The 12,605-nt window shown below is 46.9% G+C and overlaps 1 protein-coding gene across 1 annotated transcript in view; it reads right to left on the reverse strand.

Annotated features, from left to right (window-relative positions):
- The window catches only part of Asic2 (acid sensing ion channel subunit 2), a 283,277-nt gene that overhangs the window by 58,179 nt on the left and 212,493 nt on the right, over nucleotides 1-12,605 (reverse strand). The window lies entirely within an intron of this gene.

The raw sequence follows: 12,605 nt of genomic DNA on the forward strand, positions 1-12,605 counted from the left end.
TGCTTATGTAAAAAGTGTTTTTTTTTTTTTTTTTCACCCACGGAGCCATCATCTCCCAAACCCCTTTTGGCCATTTCTGCTATTTGTCAGCTGGGGACTGTTTTATACTAAAAGATCATTCTCCCACTGCAGGTATCTTTCCTGCTTCTTTGTATGCCTGGTAATAGTTGATTGGATGCCAAACTATATAAAGTTTACTACATTTGCATATTGGTTATTTTTGTATACCTATAAATATTCTTAAGAAATTTTCTGAAACATATTGAAGCTACTTGGAAATAGTTTGATCTTTTGAGCTTTGGCTTTAAGAGTTGAACCAGAATAGCACTTAGTTGAGACTGACTATTCTGCATTACTGATATGAGACCCTGGTGGAACCTTTGTAGCATCCTTTGGGTTATGAGGACCTCCAGTTTGGTTGGTAGGAATGAGCACAGTTTCCAGTATCATGTGACTGCTGGCCACTGTCTCCCCTGATGCCCTCGGGTCTTTCTCCTGTGTGTCTGAGCAGTTTTCTCATATGTGTGCCCCATCCAGAAGCCTGCTGATATCTTTGGTGTTCCATCCTTCTTTGATATTTGACATTTGGTCTCTCAACTCCACATCCTTTGCGGCGGGGGTTGGGGAGGAGGATTACCAGGTGCCATCTGGTCTCTCCAGCCTGCACTGGAGCCCGGAAATACTCAAAACCATAATCTAGGACAATCATAGGGTTTACTTTGTATTTCTCATTTCTCTGGGGTTGCCTTTGTTACTGGAAATTCAGAGCCTAAAAACTGTTCTCCATATATTCTGTCTTCATTGACTGAAGTGAGAGAGGAAATTCATAGTCTCTCACTACAGCTTGGTTGGAAGAAGGAGTCAGGGATTCCATTACTACCAACAACCAGCCCAAATCTTCCAGATACAAATCTAACTTCCATCCCATCCCAAGGGCAGGAGTACATTCAAATACTCCATGCAATGGCCTCTCCATCTGGGAGAGGGATGAAGGCACTCCACAACTGAAGGACTTGTACGACTATTACCAAATTTGATTCTCTAAGTAGCCAAGTAAGATAATTGCACTACTAGTCTATATGACAGAAAATCAACCTGAAGTCCAGAGTGATGCTGACTTCTCATGGCTGCCTAGGCAGTTACGGGTAGAGTCAGGGCAGCAAGTGAAGCCTCTTATCCTGTTCTAAACCAGCATCTCTCCCTGCACAGTCCTCATTTATCATCCAAAATGGCACATTCATTGGTCCACTGGGAAGAGGATGAGTAACCGGTTTTCTGTTAGAAAAGATACAGGAAAGCAAGGCTATGACAAGCACTGTCTCCGGTGCAGATGCATGCTTAGTGCACAAGGCGTGATCCTGGGCTTTGATGGTCGCTATTGGGTATGGATCCAATGTGTGTGGTTTTCCTTTGAAGATTTCAACAGTGACTATCATTCCTATTCAGATTAACTGAAGAAAGGGTAAGCCTGGTGGGAAAATAACTAGAAATGAAATCAGGGCACAAATAACAATGCCCCCCACCAGGAAGTGGCTTGGCTTCTTAGAAGCTTGTAAAACGAAGCATCCATGCCTTCAAAGATCAGTTGGCACTGGAAAGAGGTGCGCACTGAGCTGTAGAGATAGCTCCGTGGGTAAAGCGGCTGTTGTACGAGCATGAGGATCTGAGTTTGGATCCTGGGAACTCACATAAAAGCCAGGTGTGGCGCTGTGTACCTGGAATCCTAGGGCTGGGGAGGCTTGCTAGCTGAATCTGGGATCTTCAGGTTTTGTGAAAGACATTGTCTCAAAACACAAGGTAAGAGATAATAGAAGTTGACTTCTGACCTCTATATGGGTAGACATAGGCAAGCACACTTACTCACACATGTGCACAGACATGCATACACATACAAACACACATACACATGTATGCTAAACAATAAAAAAGAAGCATGCATCTCTGAAATAAGTTCTTAACCAATAACATCATATGCTCTTGTCTCTCAGGAGTCCTGTCTACTCGGGGGTGTTAGAAACAGGGCAGGGGTTGTGGACGGCGCAGGTATTAGAAGGTGAGGGGTCTGGTTTCAGATTGCCATCTGTCTACCACCAAACTTCCGTTTCATCACTGGTTAGGTGGGCCCTGGGACACCTGTCTCACCAAACGGTTGTGTTATGGTTGTCTGGGGTCCTCACAGTCTCACTGTCACACAAGTGCCCTGAGAGGCCAAGAATAGGAACAACGGAGCTGGCTGTGGTGGCTTCCAGTTGAGGAGCTGTGATGCAAGGCTGTGATGATGTTAGAGACTTCCTGTGACAGAGAGGCTTCTGGGAAACGATAGGAAGTAGCAAAGGGAGAAACAACATCACATTTAATGAATAAACCAGACCAGGGACTATCATGGCAACTTCCCCTACCTATTCTAAAAGAGAGTGCCCATACACCTCCAGCTGTGGGCATGTGGGGGCGAAGCCATATGGGAGGGATGGAGAAAGAGGAAGGGAAGGGAAGACAGAGGAGAAAGAAGAGGCAGTCCCTTGATGCTTAGTTTCTGTACTACACTGTAGTCTTTTGTTTTCTTGATCCTTCTGCAGCCTTCATCAGCCATCAACCTTTCCTAATGTTACCTTTAGTCTTGCTCTTCGTGTCCCCCAGGGTCCTGACTAAGGCAGAACTCAACACTAAGGGAGAGCAGACTGGAAGGAAAGATGCCACGGCCGGAATCATTCCTCTCTCTAAGTGAGGGTGCTACAGAGAGGCTTTCCCTCATCCTTTGGTGTTCTGCGTTGACATTTGCTAAGGTCTTTGTGGGGAAACCAGAAGCATCCCCCGGGCTCTGGCTGCTGCGTTTTCCCACATCCCTGATACTCCTGGTCCTCAAACAGTGTCTTCTTGCTCTTTAGGGATCAGATGCTATGCTTTTGCTGGGTAAAACCTCTCTGTGCCTCCCCTTTACCTACCCCCCAGCTGCGGCTGTGAATGTCCATTTCTGTTTGCTGAGCTGAGGTCCTTCCTCATCAGCACAGAGGGGACCTCATTCTATGCTCTACTCCTCTCCTGCCTGTTCTCCGGCCAGAGCAAAACCAGAACACCCCAAGGTAGAATTTCTCAGTTCCAGGCTCTACCATTCCATGCTGTGCATCCTCGGGCACATTTCTTGGCTCTCTGTGTTCTAGTTTTATTTTCTGTTGGTTATTTCTAACTTGATTAGACTTGGGGGCACACCTGCAGTAATGAGGGTACTACATCTAGGAAGGTTCTGGATCTTGTGAGAAAGACTTTCAAGGACTCGTCATAATCCTTGAAGACTGATTCTCCTCTATTGACAAGACTTCCTGAGAGGTGAGGAGGCCTTACTGCTCTTTATAGGGTCCAAATGAGGCTGGGCTCACACTCCTCCATCTTGCCCACTGAGGAGGAACTGGGCACGCATTTAGGACAGGCCAAGGCAACCCCCTCATCCCCACATCACCCTGTTGGCCATAGAAGTAGCTTCCCTAATGGAGAGGTTAATCTAAATGCTTCACTTCCAGGGTGACCTGATGTCCTCTGGAGTAACACTTCTCTATTGAGCTGACTCCAGCCATGGCTTCCCATCAGACTGTTCTCTCTCTCTCTCTCTCTCTCTCTCTCTCTCTCTCTCTCTCTAACTGTGTGTGTGTGGTTGCACATGCATGTGCATGTGTATTGGTGCCAGTGAGCATGCCCATGTATGCATGTGCTTTTGGAGACCAGAGAACAACTTTGAATGTCACTGTTAAGAACATCATCCATCTCTTTTTAGACAGGCTCCCTTGTTGGTAACCAGGCTAGACTGGCTGGTGAGTGAGCCCTAGGGTTTCTTCTGTCTCTGTGTCCTCAGGGTTGGGATTAGAACGGTGTCCCACCACACCCTGCAGTTTTCTGTGAGTTCTGGAGACTGACCTCAGGTCCTTGTGTTTGCAAGACAAGTGCTTTAGGGACTGAGCCCCACTCCTCATCAAGCTTTTAGGCAGAGATTCGAGGGCTCAGCTCAATTCAGTGACTCATCACACATCTATAGGGCTTCTAGCACAGACTCAGCCTGGAGGTGAGTATTGGACATGGCCAGGAGTCTGTCTCCATCCCAGAGACAGACACCTAAGGTCAAGTGCTGCATCTATTGTCTCTGTCTGTGTGGGTGGAGCCAGGCACAGTGTGGGGACAGTCCTTGCTAGGACCTACAGATTCTTCCGTGAGCTTTGGAAATTACGCTTGTAGGCCTTGGGATTAAAATAATAAGTTCAAGGACAGACAAATAGTCTTTACGAAAGTTGATTTTTGTAAAAAGGGAAACTGGAGCCACAGAAGTGACCTCTGCAGGGGCTGGGAGAAGAGATCAGATGGGACAGAGGGATACTGTCTGCTGGGGAAGGGGTCATAGGACCAGCCCAGGGAGAGGCTAATGGGGCTTACTCTGTGTGAGTCCACGTGTTAGATGCGAGGTCCAAACTACAAAGCATATCCTTATGCATATCCTTAAAGAAATCACATAATTTATACAAAAATATACAAATGAACCCTTGTTCGAGATATCCAAAGAGCTAGAAAAAGAGACAAACCTTCCTTATACACCCCCTCTTCTGCAGGTTCTCAGTCCCTGTGACCTTCTCTACAATGTTCCCATCTGCTGATGTGCAGGAGTAAGTAAAGTAAGTATAGATTACTGTGTGGACACCGAACACAAATAGGACCACACTGGATGTATCATCCTAAAATTCACTTCTTTCTTTTACTAGTCTGTCCTGGAATTTTCCCCGGAGGACTCTCCAAATCTTCCTGCTTAATTGTGACACAGGGTGGGGGTGAGGGAAGACTGGATATGTAGCCTCTTCCTTAATCATCTCACTGATGAATATGCCTGTGATTTCTTGCTCGTAGGAGCTACCACAGAAAACATCGACATTCATGCTTCTTGGGGTGCATCGGTAAAGTTTCGTGTGGGCAGATTGTGAGACTAGAAACTGCTTTATTTGTGCGTGTGCTACAGCTTATGTCTAGCGGTCAGAGGACAGCTTGCAGGCGTCACTTCTCCGCTCCAGCTGGGGTCTCAGGAATCGAACTCAGGTTGTCAAACTTGACAGCAAACGCCGTCGCCTGCTGAACCATCTTGTTTGCCTGGTATGCACTTCTTAACTTTAAACTTTTTTTAAAAAAAGATTTATTTACTTATTTTATGTATATGTATGTCTAAGTGTAGGTATTGGTACCACATGCATCCCTGGTGCCTGTGGAGGACAGAAGAGAGTGTGGGATCTCCTAGATCTAGAATTACAGGTAGTTGTGAGCTACGCTAGGTGGGTCCTCTCCAAGAGTGGTAAGTGTTAACTGTTGAGCCATCTCCAGCCCCCATATTAATGAATCCTGTCAACTCCGCACTTGCCTCCCAGGCCAAAGGCTCCCTCTGTCCATTCATCACAGCGAGCTCATCTCGCCCCAGAGACACCCTTTCTTCTACTTGTCCTTGCTGGGATCCCTTTGGCCAACACTGTTTTCCTGAGTCCCTGAGACTTTTTTTTTTTTTTTTTTTTTTGGCTTTTTTGAGACAGGGTTTCTCTCTGTAGTCCTGGCTGATCTGGAACTTGCACTGTAGACCAGGCTGACCTTGAACTCAGAGATCCATCTGCCTCTGTCTCCTGAGTGCTGGGACGCAGATTAAAGGCATGCACCACCACCTCCTGGCTCCTGAGACCTATCTTAGCACATGTAGCACATAATCTCAGGAGTGATGACTTTTATTTTAGAAGGTCTCCTCTCTGAACCCCCCAGACCCTCGCCTTCATGAGAGGCATAGTCGCAGGGCTCTGAACAGCCACTGAAGCGTTATTGCTTAGCTCCCTTGTTTATTCACTTACAGGTCTAGTGTTGGGTTCTGGTCTTGTTGCTGTGGAAGCCTGGTCTTCAAAGAGCGTTCTCTCATTGGATGGGGCAAGACATACACACAGCTTGTTTGATTAGATACATTTATATTGAGAGCCAGTTGGATGCTGTTGTGAGGGGGTGGTATTTCAGCAGGTAGGAGCCCGGAGGTACTCTGAGGGCAGAACAATCTAGCAGAGAAACACTAAGATTTACCAGCTCACGGGGAATGATTACTGGGGCTGTCCGGCTTGGTTGTCACAACATAAACAAATCCAGGGACTTCTCCAGCAAAAACAAAACAAAACACAACTCAATAAGTGGTTTTCAAGCATGAAGGAGGAGGGGTGGGGACAGGAAAACATCTTTCAGGTTCCCTCTCCTCTGCCTTTGCCGAGGGAGTATGAGAGCTGGCATGGCTGCCCTGATTCTTTCATTCTCTGTGGTAGGCATCTCTGAGAGATTTGCTAGTGATTAGTATTTCACCTTCCCGGTTGGCAAGGAAAGCCGAGACAGCCTTTGACCTATGTGTGGAAGTGTCCTGTACAGATTTTCTTACCTCTTATTAAAACAACAACAACAACAACAAACAAACAAACAAACCTCAGAAACCTAACACTGCGCATTTGGGAGTTCATATAGCAAGCTGGTCATGAATCAAAAGATAATATGGTACTGGCCGGCAGGACCCAACCAAGGAAGGTTCTGATTTATTAACTTGTCTCCAGAGTAAGATAAAGTGGGCGAATCAACAGACACTGGCCTCCTCCCTTCTGCCTGTGGCCAAGGAGGAAACAAGGAGTGGAGAAATGAGCAGGAGAGCTGAGAGAGGGCATGGCACTCAGGGTAACACACACTGAAAGGTATAGGGGCGGGGCATTTTGTGGGAGGTGGGGTGAGTAGGGTGAGATGGTTCTGGAAAGGGGGGCAGGGCTGGAAGGGTCTGGGAGAAGATTGCTGGACTTCATCCTGTGGTTAGTGAGGGAGGGGAGGGTGGCACCATGTACTTCAGAACAATCATATCAATGCAAGGGGTGGATCGGATAGAGTCAGGATGGGATGGAGGCAGCTGTGTTTCTTATCCAAGTAAAACTGTGAAATGTTGAACTGAAATTGCACCTGGGATGGGGATAGTAATATCCAGCAGTTACTGGGCCTTTACTGTGTACTAAGAACTATTCTAGAGACGCTGTGTGTATGAACTCTCTTGGTGAGGTAGAAGCCATCATTATCCCTCGTTTACAGATAAGGATGGTAAGTTATAAGATTGTATATCTAGCAAATGGGAATTTGTCCTCAGGCCATTTACAGGGTTGTAGTATATAGGAAGAACAACAATTTGGGAGTGTAGATTTGGAGACATAGGAAGACATAGTTGGGGTTGTTGATTTGAGGCCATGGCACTCCGAGGGCGTTGCCTATAACAATCTAAGGAGAGAGTCTTAAAAGGAGGTAGCTACGGGAATCCTACGGCAATATCCACGTCACTTCATTGAAGAATGACACGTGCATCATTGTGTCTGGGGATCAGGAAAGATAGCTGGTCCAAGGGTGGCAGGGTAGGAATCACAGAAAAGGCTGAACTCACTTAGGGGTGCATCTAATATCCCCCAGTGTAGATATCATAGAGTGCCCAACATGTGGGGGTAAACAATGCAGGCACGGTTTACAAAGAAGCCAGAGAGGCGGAACGAAGACAAGGGTGGTAGGAGTGTCACAGAAAGGGTACAACCATCTAGCCACAGCCACATGAAAACCAAGATGGAGTTTGGGAGATGGCTTAAGCATGAGGACCTGAGTTCAGATTCCCAGTACCCACGTGAAAGGCTTGACTTTATGGCCCATGCTTATAATCCTAGTACTGGGAGGCAAAGACAGGAGAATCTTGTGGGCCCACTGTCCCATCAGCCTAGCCAATCAGCGAGCTCCAGGTTCAGTGAGAGACCCTGTCTCAAAAATAAGGTGGGAACTGACAGAGGAAGAGGAAGATGCCCAACATTGACCTCTGGCCTCTACATGTGAACATATAAGTGCATTCATATACACATGCATGTCACACACACACACAGCCTGAGCAATATCCGCATTAATGAAGATGGGGTTTAGTCTAAGATTTCATGGGCAACCTTGCTGAAGGAAAGTTTCAGTGGAACACTGGGCTTGAAAAGGAAGTGAAAGACTCCACCCAAAGAAGCATGGCAATCTCTTCAGGAAGAAGATAAGTGGCAGAGACTGCAGGACTGAGGCAGGGGCACACACACAAAATGATATTTATTTATAATAAATGAGCACATTTTATATGACTTTTTGGGAGGCTTCCAACACAGTTGGACCTGGTACCTCGCTCATTGCAGTTAATCAACAATTCCTTTAAGAGGGCCTTCTCACCCCATCCCTCATTCCCTGCCATTAACTCCATCTTGAGAAAAACAAGCTCATATTGTGTAGAAAAAGTGTTGATAGGCTGGGGGGAATTCAGAGATATTTCTACTTTGGGGATTGTGTGGTAATAGTCATTAAGTCGCTAAGCAGCTAGACGCCTAATTGAGTCTTTTCTTCAGCCTACCTGTGGGAAACAAGGTACCCTGAGGATGTACAGGGAGTATAGTAGCCACACACCAAGCAGTCTTTCCTTCTGGAACTTTCCCAGTGTTTCAGTGAGGCGGAACTGGATCCCGCCATGTTTACATGGCTCCAGCTTTGGTGGTTTGGAAGCCACTGAGGACATGTGCAATAAATTCTCTCTATTGCCTCGAAAAACAAAGGAAAAAAAACACCAACTGGGCAAGCGTCCATTTCTAATGGGGACGGTGAAGCAGATCCTGAGACCATGGGCTGGCTGTCAGGTTGACAAATGAGTCTTCTCTTTTGAAAGGCACTCAGGAAGTTGAATGCAGAGGCTCCACAAGAGCTGTCGCCACCAGAGGCAGGCACCTCCCACCCAGCAGCTGGGCCTTTTTAATCTGGAGGTGGGGGAGGATAATGTCTCTTGTGACCCTCAAGGGGCTTCCCTCCATATGCTGGAAACATAGCTAAACACCACGGCAAAGAGGAAGGGTGAGAGGCTTCTGGTAGGGAAACCTGACTATCAGTCACACCAGAATAGCAACGGCCTGAAGCCGTTGTGATGGAGTCTGCCTGTGATGCCAGGGCTGGATATGGACGGGTTTCTCAGTCACCAGGGTTCTGTAGCTGTTTCCAGGATATAACCCCATTGCCTGTCTCGGGTGGTGGAGCCTTTGGGTTATTGCAGGAGCTCATAAGGGAGCAGAGCTACCCAAGGAAGCATTTTTCAGGCAGGGACATACTTTGGTTTAATTGGGTTAAAGGCAAACACACATTTAGAAAAGCGATTTTTGCTTTGGTATTTAGCCCAAGAGCATGTTTTTTTTTTTTTTTTTTTTGTGTGTGTGTGTGTGTGTATGTGTGTGTGTGATTACAATATAGATAAATAAATACTAAAGCATGTGTGTAATTATGCAAGGGTGGATTTTTACTACATGAGAAGACTTTCCCAGTCAGAGCGCTGGTTCCTCCCAGTCACAAGGGCCCCTCCCTACTCTAGAATCAATTGTCTTAGCATGAGTCATACCGACTTTCCAGGAATGGGCTTTCTGGTCCACTGTCCTGTGACCTCTGACCTACTTCAAGGTTCCCTTGCACTTTGGGTTGAGGTAAGAGCATCTCGGCTTGAGAGCACCATGGCTGCCATATTTCACCGATGCGCCACAGATGAGGCACCATCAAGAAAGAGGATCACTTCCCGTTGTCATGGAGAAGTCCAATTGATCCCCCAAACACCCCCTCCCCCATTTCGGAAGTGACAAAATGAGAACAACTCATTTTGAAAAGAGAGGAAAGACTGACGCCATCTATGAGAGTCAGTGTTTGAGCACCAGGGTCCCTCTCGGTAGAAGGAAAACGGATAGCCGAGGGTTCCTTACCACATTATACTTGGCTTAGGCAGGATTTCTCTCATTGTTAAAACCAGCACCCACCTGTAGCCTCTGGGGGAGCAGAAACTGGGTCTGTATTGTTTGGCACGTCATCCCTCCCCCTGCTGCTCTCCCCCGCCCCCACCCAGTAGCTGCTCAACAAATATTTGCTGGATAAATAAATAAGACAAAGCCACATTATAGAAGACATGAAAAGCTGGAAAAAAGATGAATCATTCATAATTGCCCCACTGTGGGTATTTTGGCTTATTTCCTTCAAGTCTCATTTCCCGTGAATATGCTCTTTTCTATACATGTAAACATAATGTATTATTAGATTTAGCTCTGGGATGTGCTTTGTATTTCTCTATTAATATGAATGAAATGATGAAGCGGAAATGCACTGAAGACTGTAAAATGTTTAACAAATATCTCGTTATTAGTTATAATAAGCAGAGAAATACGGAAATGAATGTGGCTGACTTGCCATCAATACTCTGACGCACAAACAGTCCCGCTGCCCTTGGACGCTGCAAATCGGCTTCTCTGCATCCTGCTCACCACGGGGAGCCCCTCAGTCTCATCTTGGCAAGAGAAACACCTACTTAAGCTCTTAAAGATCATCTACTCCAACTTCCCTAGCCTAGAGTTTTCTTCCATGTCATGGACGAAGGGTGAGCAGGGGAAGAACAACCATGTCTCTCAATCTACTGAACAGCGGCAGCTTCCACACGTGCTCTCCTCTCCTGCCTACACTAGAGGAGAAAGAAGCTACGGTTCAAGTGCCAAGAAGCGCAGTACATTTGCTCTGTGCTCAGAGCAAGGCAGACCCAAGAGGGCTGTCGCCACAGCCGTGGTAGGTGCATCCAGCAAACCACAAAGCGAGTTATACTCTTCAGCACCCAATATTTCCCCAGCATACCTATTGGTTCTATCCATGCTTGGTTCTTTGAAGCCATGTGGGCTTGCTCCCCCAGAACAAATGCTGAGAACTCTCCCCACCCCCACTTCAGCCTCTTCACTGGCTCTCTCCATCTCGGCTTCTAGAGACCTGATCTAACACTGGCACAGTTTCCGACAGCTCATGGCAACTCTAGCCCCCCTCAAAAGGGTCACCCTGAAAAAAAGCAAAGTGCTGTTGAAAGAATGAACCCTTCAATGTATATACACCAGAGGATGGCTGGGGACCAGGCTCCCGGGCTCTTTGTGAGAGGAACCCCACTTCTATCAGCACTGGGAGTATACCCTGATGGGTTTCACACGGACCACGCCCAGTCTGGGTTTCTACAGTTTTCCACTTCTCTGATTCTGCGCAAGTCCTTTCCATTGTCCCTCTAACTCCCAATGATCTCTGTATAAATCCAAGCTGAGGGCCATTCACCCTGGACTCCTGGCTCTGCTGCAGTAGAACATGGCTGGTGGAAACATGGTCTCCACTCTAACTGGCCTTGCTTACTTCTGGCAGCGTCCAGGAGCCCACTGAGGCTAAGAGCTTAGGCTCCAGTATCTCTCAGTCTGTCTGTCTGTCTGTCTGCCTGCCTGCCTACACTGGGTAATTCAGAGTCTCACTCTTCTTGACTGTCACATCCTTAGCCCAAAATTTGGTCCAGCTGTCCATCTTGAGTCATTCTATGCCTTCAAGAATATGTTCTGTTCACACCACTTACCTCCGTCTCTGGGGTCTGTAGAGTCCAGGATAACCTCCCAGAATCCATGCCCTCATCCCCAAACTACCACCTCTGCCACACACACTGCAGCAAAGGCTGACCTCCACCTTAACCAACTGACCAGGCGTGTGCACAGAATAGAGTGTGCATGAGATGGGCATCACTAATAAATACTTCCTTAGAGACCTAAAACATATAACTAGTTTAAAGATGGGCGTGGGGCACATGCCTTTAATCCCAGCACTTGGGAGGCAGAGGCAGGCGAAACTCTGTTGAGTTCGAGGCCAGCCTGGTTTACAAAGTGAGTTCCAGGGCAGCCAGGGCTGTTACACAGAGAAACCCTGTCTTGAAAATCCAAATACGTACATACATACATACATACATATATTATTGATGGATCTAAAACAAGTTTTTATATCGAAATATTACTTTATGATGTGTCTAAAGAGCTGCAGCCAGTACCAGGTGAAAGAGGACAGAGTCAAACTCTAATCGCACCATGGGCTAACCTCGTCTTTATGCTCTGTAACCACTTCCCCCTCAGCGGGAGCCGCCCACCACACGTGACTCTTCCTCACCCAGTTAACTGTCTTGGTTGGCTTGGATGGGGACTCTCTTTTAGTTCCGGTAAAGCAGACAGCAAACATCAGGAAGTTGGAGAAAGAAACCGAGTTTGTCTCTGGCTGCTCTGCTTTGAGACGGCCTCCCTACTGAGCGTCTGAGACGATCTCCCTTCTGAGATGTAAAACCCACTTTAGACATGAATGGTGCCAGCCCTCTCCCTGCCTTCCTGCAGACCCTGCTGGCTGGCTGGGACTCTGCCCAAGGCTTCATCAAAGGGTGGGTGGGAAACTCCAGGAAGAGGCTTTGCTCTTCTTAAGCAGGGAGAGCTAGAGACGGCTTCATCCCTTTCCTTTTCTAGGCTGCTTTGAATTTCATTAATACAAATGCTAAGACTATCAAATCTGGTTTAGGGGTTTGTTTTAGCATTCGCTGGAAATGAGTAACTAAATAACAAAAGGGGTGGTAGAATGTTCTGGGGGAACAAAGAATACTCAAGCATTCGGTGAAACAAAAAGGAAGTTACATTTAATTTCTTGCACAGGTGATTTTAGGAGACAACAGAAGGTTCTGGAGAACTGGT

Source organism: Chionomys nivalis, chromosome 7 (assembly GCF_950005125.1).
Source record: "Chionomys nivalis chromosome 7, mChiNiv1.1, whole genome shotgun sequence".
NCBI lineage: Eukaryota > Metazoa > Chordata > Mammalia > Rodentia > Cricetidae > Chionomys > Chionomys nivalis.